Source organism: Prionailurus bengalensis, chromosome A2 (assembly GCF_016509475.1).
Source record: "Prionailurus bengalensis isolate Pbe53 chromosome A2, Fcat_Pben_1.1_paternal_pri, whole genome shotgun sequence".
Classification (NCBI taxonomy): domain Eukaryota; kingdom Metazoa; phylum Chordata; class Mammalia; order Carnivora; family Felidae; genus Prionailurus; species Prionailurus bengalensis.
This window is the reverse complement of record NC_057348.1, coordinates 28,541,928-28,555,409: the sequence shown is the minus strand read 5'-3', so window position 1 is coordinate 28,555,409 and position 13,482 is coordinate 28,541,928. Positions and strand designations below refer to the sequence as shown.

Genomic DNA, 13,482 nt, shown 5'->3' with positions numbered 1-13,482 from the left:
CTCAAGTCGATGGTCTTTAAAAGTGGGAAAGATGGGGCACAGGTGGCTCAGTGTGTTGAGCATCTGACTCTTGATACCAGCTCAGGTTGTGACCTTGCAGTTGTGGATTCGAGCCCCTCATCAGGCTCCATGCTGAGCGTGGAGCCTGCACGGGATTCTCTCTCTCTGCCCCTTCCTCTCTCTCTCTTTCTCTCTCTCAAAATAAATAAATAAACATTTTTTTTTAAGTGGGAAAGGTAAAGGGACTTAAATGGAAGTGAGGTTTTAACATTTACTCAAAGTCATAAAATATCGATAATAGTAGACTATAAGTTACCTATTAGATTATAATATTTAGAGCAACCACTATGAAAACTATACATAGAAATGTATCCAAAACCACTAAGATAATGATGGATTCCTTAAAACAATGTTCAAAGAATTCACAGGAAGGCAAGAAAAGAATGAGAACTAGAGGAAACAAATAGAAGACAAGAAATAAGATTGTGGACTGAAATGCTAACATATCAATAATGATATTAACTTCAAGTCATCTAACATCACCTATTAAAAGAGAGAGATTGACAAAGTGGGTAAACAAACACAATCCAACTATATGCTGCTTATGAGCAACTCACTTCAAAGTCAGAGATTAGAGAAGTTGAAAAATTAAAGGATAGAAAAAGATATACTATACAAATATTCATTTTTTAGACAGCAAGAGTGGCTACATTAATATTTGATAAAAGTAGTCTTCAGAGCAAAGAAAATATTTAGAAACAAAGGGAGACATTATATAATGATAAAAGCATCAATCCACCCTGATGACTTAATGATCTTAAATGTATGCACACCAAACAATACATAAAGCAAAAACCAATAGAGTTGAAGGAGAAATAGAGACGTTGACAATTACAGTTGGAAACTTCAATGTCACCTCTCAACAATAAATACAGCTACCATATAGAAAATCACCAAGAATATAGATGATCTGAACTATATGATCAGCCAGTAGTGCCTAATTGACATATAGAGCAGTCCATCCAACAATAGCAGAATACATATTTTTTCAAGAACTCATTCAACATTCACTAAAATAGACATTTCTTGGGACACACACACACACACACACACACGAAGTTTAAAACTTGAAAGCATGTAGAATGTGTTCTCTGTAATAAAATTGAACTAGCAATCAATTATAAAAAGACAACAGAAAAACTCCAAACATGTGAAAGTTAAACAGCATACTCCTATAGTATCCACAAATTAAAGAGGAAGTCTTAAAGGAAATTTAAAAATGCAAAGAAGTCAATGAAAATGAAAACAAAAACATTAAATATCAAAACATGTAGGCTGCACCTAAAGCAGTGCTGAGAAGGAAATTTGTACCATTAAATACTTATACTAGAAATGACAAAAGGCTTCAGATTAATGACCTAAGTTCCTACCTGAAGCAAGTAAAAAAGGAAAGAAAAATACAGTAAAACCTTGTAAAAATACAGTAAAACTTTGCAAGCATAATTCATTCTGGAAATATGCTCATAATCCAAAGCACTTGTATATCAAAGCAAATTTCCCCATAAGAAATAATGGAAACTCAGATGATTCGTTCGACAACCCAAAAATATTCATATAAAAATGATTATAATACTATAATAGAATACAAAATATAAAGAAAGATAAACAAATTAACTTGCACTTACCTTTGAAAACCTTCGTGACTGGTGTGAGGGAGACAAGAGGGAGGAAGGTTATTGTATAGGATGACTTTCTTTTTTTTTTTTTTTTTTTTTTTTTTTCTGAAATTTATTGACAAATTGGTTTCCATACAACACCCAGTGCTCATCCCAAAAGGTGCCCTCCTCAAATAGAGGGTGGGTGATAGGATGACTTTCACTATCACTAACGGAATCACTGCTATCGATTGGCTCAATGGAATCTTTTTCTGCATGGGGGCCATTGTATACACTCGCACCGATGTTGACTATAGTAAAGTATTAATAAACTCTTGTCATGTACTATGTTTAATGTAACTGGCAATAAGGTAGCCAAGGAAAGGATCTATATCTGTAGGCAGCCTGACCTAGAACGAAGTAAAGCATTCCTAAGCTTACTCTTGTATGGAGGAACAAAGGACTGTCCATAGGTTCTTTAAAGCGACAAAAAATACACTAGTGCCAGTTGGAGGAAACTGCCATTTCAGTGTTCTGAAAAATCACTGATTTCTGCCAAACACTGAGCAGTGAGACCAAGCATCTGAGCATTGGAGATGATAACCCATGATCCTGCAGTGAGAGAGAGAAGAACCAGTGATTCAGTTGTGATCATGTGACATTTGGTGTTACATACTACTCATATTGCAAGACATTGCTTGCTTATCAAGTTAAAATGTATTAGAAATGTTTGCTCCTCTTGTGGAACACTTGCAGAACAAGGTGCTTGCAATCCAAGGTTTTACTGTAAAGCAAAAGCAAGCAAATAGAAGAAATGATGAAGGTAAAAGGGAAATCAGTGATATAGAAAAAAGATAAAGTCAAAGAAACAATAAGAAGGGTTATTCTTTTTTTTAATTTTTTTCAATGTTTGTTCATTTTTGAGAGACAGAGAGAGACAGAGTGCGAGTAGGGAAGGGGCAGAGAGAGAGGGAGACAGGGAATTCAAAGCAGGCCCCAGGGTCCAAGCTGTCAGCACAGAGCCTGATGCAGGGCTCGAACCCACGAACCGTGAGACCATGACCTGGGCCGAAGTCGGACGCCCAACTGACTGAGCCACCCAGGCACCCCAATAAGAAGGTTATTCTAAACAATTAATAAAATTGATAAATGGCATGACTGACAGTAGCAAAACTACCAGTATCAGGAAAGAAATAGGGAATACAGATCCTACAGTAAATAAAAGATAATACACTTATGCCATGAAAATTTCATATTCATATATTCAACTACTTAGAAGAAATAAATCAAGTATGCAAAAACCGTATACTACTAGGGTGCCTGGGTGGTTCAGTCGGTTAAGTGCTCGACTTGGTTTCGGCTCAGGTCATGATCTCATGGTTTGTAAATTTGAGCCCCATGATGGACTCTGTGTTGATAGTGTGGAGCCTGCTTGGGATTTTCTCTCTTTCCCTCTCTCTCTGCCCTCCCCTGCTTGCATGGTCTCTCTCTCTCTCTCTCTCTCTCTCTCTCTCTCTCTCAAAATAAATACATAAAATTAAAAAACAAAACAAAACATAAACTACCTAAACTCAGGTAGGGTGCAATGGACAACTTGAATAGCCCTGTGAGCCATTAAATAAATTAAATTAGTACTTAAAAGCCTCCCCCAAACTCCAGGATTACATGGTTTCACTGGAGAAGTCTACTAAATATTTAAATAAGAATCAACATCAGTTTTACACAATCTTTTCCAGAAAATAGAAAAGGCAGAAACACTTCCTAACTTATTTGATGAGGTTAGTATTATCCTGATACCAAAACAAGATAAGGACCACAAAAAAGAAAAAAAGAAGGAAGGAAGGAAGGAAGGGAAGGAGGGAGGAAGAAAGGAAGGGAGGAAGGAAGGTTTATTATAGTCCAATATCTCTTGTGAACTTTGACACAGAAATATTCAACAAAATATTAGCAAATCAAATCCAACAATGTGTAAAAAGAATCCCAAATGGAATTTATTCCAAGTATGCAAGGATGGTTTAATACTTTAAAAGTGAATAATCCACCACATCCACAAGCTCAATAAATGAGTTCAGCAAGGGCACAAGATACTGACAAAAATCAATTGCATGTACATATACTAATATTTCTATAGGTAGAAACCCAAATTTAAAATGCAGTACCATTTACAAAGGTTCTAAAGAAAATGAAATACTTAGATATATATGCACTTAGCAAAACATGTACAAGATTTGTATTATTAAAGTTACAAAATGCTGGTGGAAGAAATCAGAGAAGACCTAAATAAATGAAGAGACTTGGAAGTGTCAACATAGTAAAGATGTCAGTTGTCCACAAAATGATCCATAGGTCGAATGCAATTTCTAACAAAATTCCAGTAAGCTTATTCTGAAATTTATGTGTAAAGGCCCAGGCCCTGTAGTACCCAAAACAATCATAACATAGAGTAATAAGATGAGAAGAATCACTCTACCTAATATTAAAGATAACTGTATAGCTGTATTAGTCAAGCCAATGTGGTAGTGGCAGAGGACAAAATGGAACAGAATAAGGGACCCAGAAGTAGACCCTCATACACATAATCAAATGACTTTTGGCAAGGGTACAAAAGCCATTCAACGAAGGAAGCCCAGCTTTTCAACAAATGGTAGTGGAAAATTAGACATCCAGTTAGCACTGGCCAAAAAAATGAACCATCTACTTATTCCAAAATTAACTCAAAATGGTTATAAACTTAAATATAAAATTATTTAAAACCTTAGAAAAATAAACACAGAAAAAAATGGTTGGGATCTAAGGCTAGATAAGGAGTTCTGAGACTTGAACAGAAAAGCACAAATCCATGAAAGGAATAATTGATAGGTTGGACCTCGTTAAAATTAAAACTTTCTCTTTGAAAACCCATGTGAAGGAAATGAAAAGACAGTCTACAGGCTTGAAGAAGATATTTGAAAACTGCCTATTTTGCAAAGGACTATTATCTAGAATATATCAAGAACTCCTAAAACATAACAGGAAAAAACCCAAACAATCCAATTAGAAAATGGGCACCACAAGCCTGTTTCCGATTCTGTGTCTCCCTTTCTCTCTGCCCCTCCCCCGTTCATGCTCTGTCTCTCTCTGTCCCAAAAATAAATAAACGTTGAAAAAAAATTAAAAAAAAAAAAGGGGCGCCTGGGTGGCGCAGTTGGTTAAGCGTCCGACTTCAGCCAGGTCACGATCTCATGGTCCGGGAGTTCGAGCCCCGCGTTAGGCTCTGGGCTGATGGCTCAGAGCCTGGAGCCTGTTTCCGATTCTGTGTCTCCCTCTCTCTCTGCCCCTCCCCCGTTCATGCTCTGTCTCTCTCTGTCCCAAAAATAAATAAACGTTGAAAAAAAAATTAAAAAAAAAAAAAGAAAATGGGCACCACAAAACATGGACAGATAGGTTATCAATGAAGACATACAGATGGCAAATTAGGACACTAAAAAGATGCTCCACATCATTAGCCACCAGAGAATTGCAACTAAAAACCATAATATCAGCACACATCTATCAGCATGGCTAAAATAAAAAATAATGACAACACCAATTATTAGTATGCAGAGAAACTGATGGTTCATCGTGTTAGTGAGAATAGAGAGTGGCCCAGCCACTCTGGAAAACAGTCTATCAGTTTTTCTTTTGTTTTATAAAACTAAACATTCAAGTACCATATGAGTGAGCAATTACACTCTTGAGCATTTATCTCAGAGAAATGAAAATTCATGTTCCCATAAAAACTTGTACATAAATACTCATAGCAACATTACTCATAGCAGCCAAAATCTAGAAATAGCCCAAATGTTTTTAACAGATACATAGTTAGGTAAACTGTGGTACCCATGGAATTCTACTCAGGAATCAAAAGGAACAAACAATTGGTATGATCAACAATTTAGGTGATACTCCAGAGAATTAGGTTGAGTGAAAAAAGCCAATCCCAATAAATTACATACGTTTTGATTCCATTTATGTAACATGTTTGAAACGACAAAATGTTAGAAATGGAGGATAGATTAAGAGTGAATGCCAGAATTTAAGGATGGAAGTGAGAGGGGAACAAGAGAACGGTGGGTATGGTAAATAAAAGCACAACATGAGGGCTCCTTGTAGTGGTAAAAGAGACAGCCTACACAAGTTATAAAATTGTATAAAACTTAGTACACACACACACACACACACTGAAATGAATACAAGTAAAGTGGATTTAGGGATTTCTGGGTAAGATTGGTATATTGTGTCAATGTCAGTATCCTCATGTGCTCTTATACTATGGTTTCCAGAGTATTAGCACCAGATGAAACTGGATAAAATGTACATGGGATCTCTCTGTATTATATCTTACAAATGCATGTGAATCTGTAATTATCTCAATAATGATTTCAATAGAAATTACATATTTTAAACACTTTCTAAAGATATATATGTTTTGAGCCCTTACCATGTGCTATGCACTGTTCTAATGACTTTATATATATTTTAATGTTTATTTATTTTCGAGAGAGAAAGAGGCAGAGAATGAGTGGGGGAGGGGCAGAGACAGAGGGGGCTCCAGAGAAGCAGGCTCCAGGCTCTAAGCTGTCAGCACAGAGCCTGATGTGGGGCTTGAATTCAGGAGCCGTGAGATCATGACCTGAGCTAAAGTCTGACGCTTAACTGACTGAACCACCCAGGCACCCCTCTAATGACTATTAATATGTCCATTTAATTCTCAAAATAATCTTATGAGCAGCAATATTATCCCCACTTCCCAGTGAGGAAAGCAAGACACAGTGAGATTAAGCAACAAGTCTAAAGTCAGAGCCTAGTAAGTGGCAGAATTTGGATTAGATCCCAAGAATCTTTGGCTCCAGTATCCACAGCCCTAACTAATAGGCTATTCTCTCTCTTTACCTACAGATTACTTACAACTGAGAGCATTAGGAAGAACTGTATGGATAAAATGGCATTTTAAGCTTCCTAAAAGGGAAGATTATGATGTGATATATGTAGAACACTAATTACACTGTATGTAGGGAGAACTTAATACATATTTGCTGAATTAATAAGTGGCTTACTATTGGGGCACCTGGGAGGGTCATTTGGTTACCCTTCTGGCTCTTGATTGCTGCCTGGGTCATGATCTCGAGGCTCATGGGTTCGGGCCCACACCTGGCTGTGTATTAGTAATGCAGAGCCTGCTTGGGATTCTCTCTCTCTGCCTCTCCCTGACTCGTGCTGTCTCTCAAAATAAACAAATAAGCTTAAAAAAAAAATAAGTGACTTACCTTCTTTAAACTACTAGATGATTCCTTTAGTCACTGCCAACAGCCCAGCCTCTGCAAAATGAGAAAATGAGGGACCCAGGGCAATGAGCTTATTTTATTTTATTGCATCATTGACTTTCTTTCAACTGAGGTCAGTGTTTCCCAAGGGGGAATTTGCTGGCATCCTGGGACAGATAATTCTTCGTTGTGCAGAGATAACCCATTGTAGAACCTTGAGCAGCATTTAGCATGTTCCCTACATGTTGCCCTGTGGCCACCCCCCACCCCCATGCCCATCACTGGGACATTTCCTAGTCCCCCCTAAGAGCCCTGGTCAAGAACCAGTTCAGTTTCTCTCTCTCTGATTATAACAGAACTCATGCAACAGGACTGCAGGATTCACATGATTTAAGAGGAGCGTTTCATTTTCTCCCTTGGCTTGGCTGTATGCTTATGATACAAAGGAATCAAACTTCCTTGCTCTCTCAGTGGCTCTAAGTTTGAATTTGAATTGGTCTAAAGTGTTCATTTTGCTTTTTTGTTGTTGTTGTTCTGGCTGTCCTTTTTGGTAGGCATAAAGAAGTTTCCCCTTTCAGAGAAATGCTGAGCACATACCACCCCAAAGCACACCCCAAACCAATTGCTCTCAATCTCAAAAAAAAAAATCTGAAAGGGAAAAACATTAATGGATTATTTTTGTACATGTGAAAAATCTTTTGGAAGGGCAATTTTCTCTTGCTGAGTGGTGGAAAAACGACAGCGTTAATTACGTCGCCTTGTTAAATCTGAAAGAACGCAGTGAACGTTGGAAACCTTTCAATTGCCTTTGTGGAAAGGCATCTAAGGGATCAGAAACCATCTCCATCAGCGAAGCGCTGAGGCAGCTGTGCCCCTCCTAAGGCCCTGGGTCTGGTTGTGCTGAGAGGAAGTTGTGAGCTCCAACCTATGGGACCTCTGGGGAAAATACAGAGGAAGGTAAGGGGTACGGGAAGGTAGAATTTCCACTTCAGGTTTTGAGCACTGGCCAACTTTCTTTCCTTTTAATCCTTTCTCAGTAAAGAGGCGGGAAGGAGGTGAATTTAAACAGAGTTGCAGTGGTAGTCAGGTTTATTTGGGTGCTTATGTCTGTACACTTGTTGTCTTGGCCTGTGGTGGTGGATCAGCTTCCTAGCCATGAGAATAGATCCTGCCCCCACGTAATATAGTTCTTTCAACAGAGCCCAAGCGAAGTGTGAGGCTTGCATGGAGGAAACAAAAACAAATGCAGAGGGATCACTTGCATAAAAAAAAAAAAAATGGAAATACAGTGTTGCTTTCCCAGGAATCTAGTTCCAGGATAAGGATTATGGGTATACAGAAAGCCCCCACAGTGTACAAGGATGCCATTCCAGGGAAACACAGGAGTTCAGAGGCCCAGCTTTTGTACATTGCTTGAATTTCAGATGAGATAAAACTAGCAGGTCTGCTAAGTTGCAGTGCAAAAGCTTACATGGCTTCTCGAGAAAAGCAATTTATTTTAGATTATAGCACAGCAGCTATCATTTAAACTGCTAGGGATTGTAATTGAACTCAGAACCAACCTTCTCTGTAAACACAGGGTGTGATAGTAAGTTTACCCAGGCTCTTCTAAATAACATGAACACCAGGCCTTCAGGACAGATGGGCATGGGAGTCCAAACATGGATCACTCGTGTCTCACTAACATCCAACAACTGGCCCATTCAAAATTACATCCTGGGAAACGTACCTAGCTGGGTATTTGAATGTGCACCTGCTGTCCATATTGGGTGATATTAATATGAAATGGCTAGGAGGCAGCAGTCTTGAGGAAATGAGAGCACATGCAGTTAGCAATAGGGAACTTTTGATTTCCATCTTTATCTCGGGTCATGAAGGGGCTTGCAGGGAGGCAGAATCCACACAAATCCAGATAAAGAAAAAAGTGCCTCTGAATACTGGATATTCTTTGGTTTGATAATGAAGGGGATGTGCTTACCTTCCAAACCCTAGAATGTCATCCTGTCATTAAGTCCTAATGAAAGCTTAATTGTTCTGTTGGGAATAATGATGTGTCTCATTTCCGTGCACTGCATTTGCTCCTCTCTTATTATAACTAAACCCAGTTATATGAAATTTACTATTCCTCCAGAGTTGTCCAGAGACTCAGAAGACAACATTTTATCCAGGCTAAAGTGTTTATTTTTTGCTTTTAGTAAAAGAGGGCTCACAATGCACTTGCTCTTTTTATAATTTTCTTTTTTTAATGGAAAACATTAACCAGCACATAGTACAAATCAAATAATTTAGAAATACTTATAATAAAAAGTAATGGCTCCCAACTCCACCCTTTCCCCCTCTGGTTGCACCCACTAAATGCAACGCTATGACTCATTCCTGGTTTTAGCTCATTATCGTGAGTTGATATTTTATCTGTTTTATCCATTATTACTGATTTTCTTCTAAGAAACAGAAGGATTTCGCTTACTTACACTTACCTTTCCACATTCTCCCACTATAATGTGACATTATTTTCAACTCCCATTGTTCTTGCCACTTCTAAATCGAATTTAAACTTCCCCTTATTGGTTCATCAATCTGGGCAGGATCTCTTACCTCCTCGTGGGCAGATGAGTTACAAGCACTCATACCCTTTTCTTTAATATTCTTCCTCTTGCGCTTTCCATCCTCAGGCAGCTCTACCATTATTTTGCATTGCCAAGTTTAATTTACATTTGCTGTCACCAGCATGGTCTTTGTGATTTTTCCAAAGTTGAAATTAATGAAAAGGATTTGCATAATTAGGACTTGGTGAAATTATTTACTGCAGACCTGAGTGTTCTCTGTGGTTACAGTGTCAAATCTCCTGTGATACTCAAAAGAGACTGTGCCCAGAGTCAGGTTCAAATGGATTCTCTTCCCTTCTCATTTTGTCAAAATCATTCCATCTTTTAGTGTGTGGAATGTATATTTCACGTGGTTCTTATAAAGTTGTTTGTGTTTGTTTCCACTGGGGTTTCTGGTATCCTCTTGCCTTTCCTAACCATGCGCCTGCATCATCTTCAAGGTTTCAAAGCTCATAAAGCGCCTCTACTATGAGGTTCTATTGTTCTCCTTCCTTGTAGAGCTGCATTTGCTCTTATTTCCACAGGGTGTTCCTCTGTAGATGTGCTGTATAGAATTAGCTTGAGGTTTGCCCAGTGCCCTCCAGGGTGGGATTCACTGTTTGCTGGATCTAACGGGTTTTCTGTGTTTGTTTTTGTTTTTGTTTTTACTTACTTTCAAATTTTGCTTGCAATTTTCCAAGGAAGGGTGAATAGGAGGTGAATTATCTGAGTCCTTGCAACTTTGTAATTTTTAAGTTTTGCTTCCAAACAGAATTGATACTTTGGGTATAGACTTCAAAATCATTTTTACCACTGCCTTTTAGCACCCAGCGTTGCTGCTGATAAATCTGATGTCACTCTGATCCTTACTTCTTTCATAGGCTACCTTTTTGTTGGTTTGTTTTTCTTTTCTTTTTAGAAGGCTATTAGGAATTTCTTTTTAACCTCAGTTTTCTGGCACTTCATCTCCTTTGTACTGAGTAGATTCCTATCCTTTGAAGGTTCATGTCTCTGTTTGGCTCTGGGAAATTTTCTAATATAATTTCTTTGATAATTTTTCCACTTCAGTTTCTTTTTGCTCATTCTGAAACTCATATTATTAGCCCATTCTTAGAACTCCTGGTCTGATCATCTATATATCTCTTTTTTTTTCTCATTTATTTGTGGGTTTAGTCAATAGTCTCGGAGATTTCTCCTACTTTGCCATCAAACTTTGTATGGAACTTTTATTTAGGAAATCATATCATTCCCAGGAGATCTTTCTTGTTATTGGATTGCTCCTTTAAAATATAATTTAAATGTTTTCCTTGTGTAGCTACCAAATCTCTTCAAATTGTTCTTGAGGATATTAAATAGGTTTTCTTTAAAGGTTGTATCTTTTCTCTATACTGTCTGTTTCCTCAGGGTCATATTTTCTTTTGTTTTGTTTGCTCATGCTCTTTTTTGTGGTGCCCTTTCTTGTAGTATTAGATTCCTGGTGATCTGGGGTTGTATATAAAAGAATGAGGCCATAGAAAGACTCTTTGAGAGCTATTTTTTTTAAATTTCTTAATTTATTTTTGAGAGAGGGAGACAGAGCATGAGCCAAGAAGGGGCTGAGAGAGAGAGAGAGAGGGAGAACCAGAATCCGAAGCAGGCTCCAGGCTCTGAGCTATCAGCACAGAGCCTGAAGCGGGGCTCAAACCCACGAACCATGAGATAATGACCTGAGCCAAAGTCTGGCGCTTAACCAACTGAGCCACCCAGGTGCCCCTGTTTGAGAGCTATTTTTTTTTTAATGTTTTTATTTATTTTTGCGACAGAGAGAGACAGAACATGAGCAGGGGAGGGCCAGAGAGAGAGGGAGACACAGAATCGGAAGCAGGCTCCGGGCTCTGAGCTGTCAGCACAGAGCCTGACGCGGGGCTCAAACTCACGAGCTGTGAGATCATGACCTGAGCCGACGTCAGACGCCCAACAGACGAGCCACCCAGGTGCCCCAGTTTGAGAGCTATTTTTAACTGATGGGTCTTATAAATGGCCTGTTTAAAAGGTTGAAGTTTAGAGCCTGTGGATGGGGATCCCAACTTGCCAGAATGAGGTTTTAAACACCCATAATAAGTGTCCTAGTCCTCCCCAGAAACTTTTTTTTTTAGATCTTTGTATTTTCTTTTCTTTTTTTTAAGTTTACTTTTATTTCTTTTTGTGGGGGAGGGCCAGGGAGAGAGGGAGAGGGAGAATCCAAGCAGGCTCTGTGCTATTAGCATGGAGCCCCAGGTGGGGCTTGATCTGACAAACTGTAATATCATGGTCTGAGCCAAAATTGAGAGTTGGATGTTTAACCAACTGAGCAACCCAGGCCCCCCTAACACTTTTTTTTTAATTGCCTTGAAGCTAGTGCTTGGCTTCAGTCCAGTCCACATGGAGAGCCAGGAGGGAGGGCACTCCGTGTTACATATATTGACCTATAGACAATGCCCTCTTTCCAATACCACCCCCCACTCCCACCCTCTGTTGTACCTCCTGTTTCTGAGACTTGGGTCTTTATGGGCAGGTCTGTTCTCTCCTTTGCTGAAACCCCCCTTTAGGCTGGGGTTTCCTTTGCTACAATACGTGTCAACAGATTTTCTTGAAATCACTCATTGTCTCATTGCTTCTTCTCATCCTTTCTGTGGTTATGGGTTTACACCTTTGTACTCCTTTCGTGTCATTTAGAAAGTGCTTTGAGTGGGAAAGGAGGTAAATGGGTTTGTTCAGTTTACTAATGTGAACCAGACACACTCTTTTTTAAAAAGACAGTTTGTGATTTTCGTATGCCACATGCTAGAGAAATGCCATGTAGCTCTTCATTTTATTTTCAACAGTTTGTTAATCTGATGCTTGGAATCAGCAGTCCCAGGAAGTTGCAGAAACATTTCATTAACTAAATGGAGCCCATACAAAATATACTCGTGAAAACAGTATGTTCTGCTATTTTCTCTACACCCTGTAACTGATCATTCCAGGAATTATGTTTTCTTCCACATTCGTCAATTCAGTGAGTTTGTAGACCTACTTTAAAAGTTCTAATTTGGGGCGCACCTGGTTGAGTAAGCTCTAAGCATCCAACTCTTGATTTTGGCTCAGGTCATGATCTCATAGTTTGTGGGATTGAGCCCTGTGTCAGGTTCTATGCTGACAGCACAGAGCCTGTTTGAGATTCTTTCTCTCCCTCCCTCTCTCTGCCCTTCTCTGGCTCACAAGCGTTGTCTCTCTCTCTCTCTCTCTCTCTCTCTCTCTCAAAAATAAATAATTTTTAAAAAATGTCTAAAAAAAGGTTCTATTTTTTATCAGTGTGTTGTGCACCTGAAACTAGTGTAACATTATGTGTCAACTGTACTTCAATTTGAAAGAAGCCCTATTTTTATTTTATTTAGTGAAGAAAGCACAATTGGATGTCATTGATCATAATGTACCATCAATTAGAATGTGTCCTTCCTCAGTGGATAAATGGACAAAGAGCTTAGGAGTAGATATGCCTAAGGAGGAACAATAAATAGATGAAACTATTCAGTGATAAGAGTTTCACATTAAAACTGTATCTATGTAATCTACAGAATTAACAACGTTTTTAAAATATGGCTTTATTACTGAAAAAAAAAACACCAATACCTTTATACCTTTATATGCTTTTGTTAGGAACAACAAAATTTGGTACAAACTTCAGGTAATTTAAAATGTTTATTTTACCTAGCGATTCCCCATTTTAGGAAATTGAAGAAAATAATTAGAATTTAAGGTCAAGGCTCATTTGTCAAAATGTTCATTATAGCGTTAGCGTATAGTAGAAAAATCCTAGATAATATACATTATCTAAAATATACAATATACATTATATAAAATATACATTATCTAAAACATACAATATACATTGTATAAAAATAATACATTTTTAAATAAAAATTTGGCACACCCATACCATGGAATACAATCAATATTTGA

General features: G+C 38.2%; 1 protein-coding gene across 3 annotated transcripts in view; it reads left to right on the top strand.

The window, feature by feature from the left end:
* The window catches only part of FHIT (fragile histidine triad diadenosine triphosphatase), a 1,429,439-nt gene that overhangs the window by 519,695 nt on the left and 896,262 nt on the right, over positions 1 to 13,482 (top strand). The window contains exon 1 of one of the 3 annotated variants that reach the window (XM_043587809.1): positions 7,784 to 7,894. The exons of the other annotated variants lie outside the window; for them this stretch is intronic. The gene's annotated coding sequence lies outside the window, so the exon portion shown is untranslated. Of the gene's footprint in view, positions 1 to 7,783; positions 7,895 to 13,482 lie in introns of those variants that run through there. 3 annotated transcript variants of the gene reach the window in all.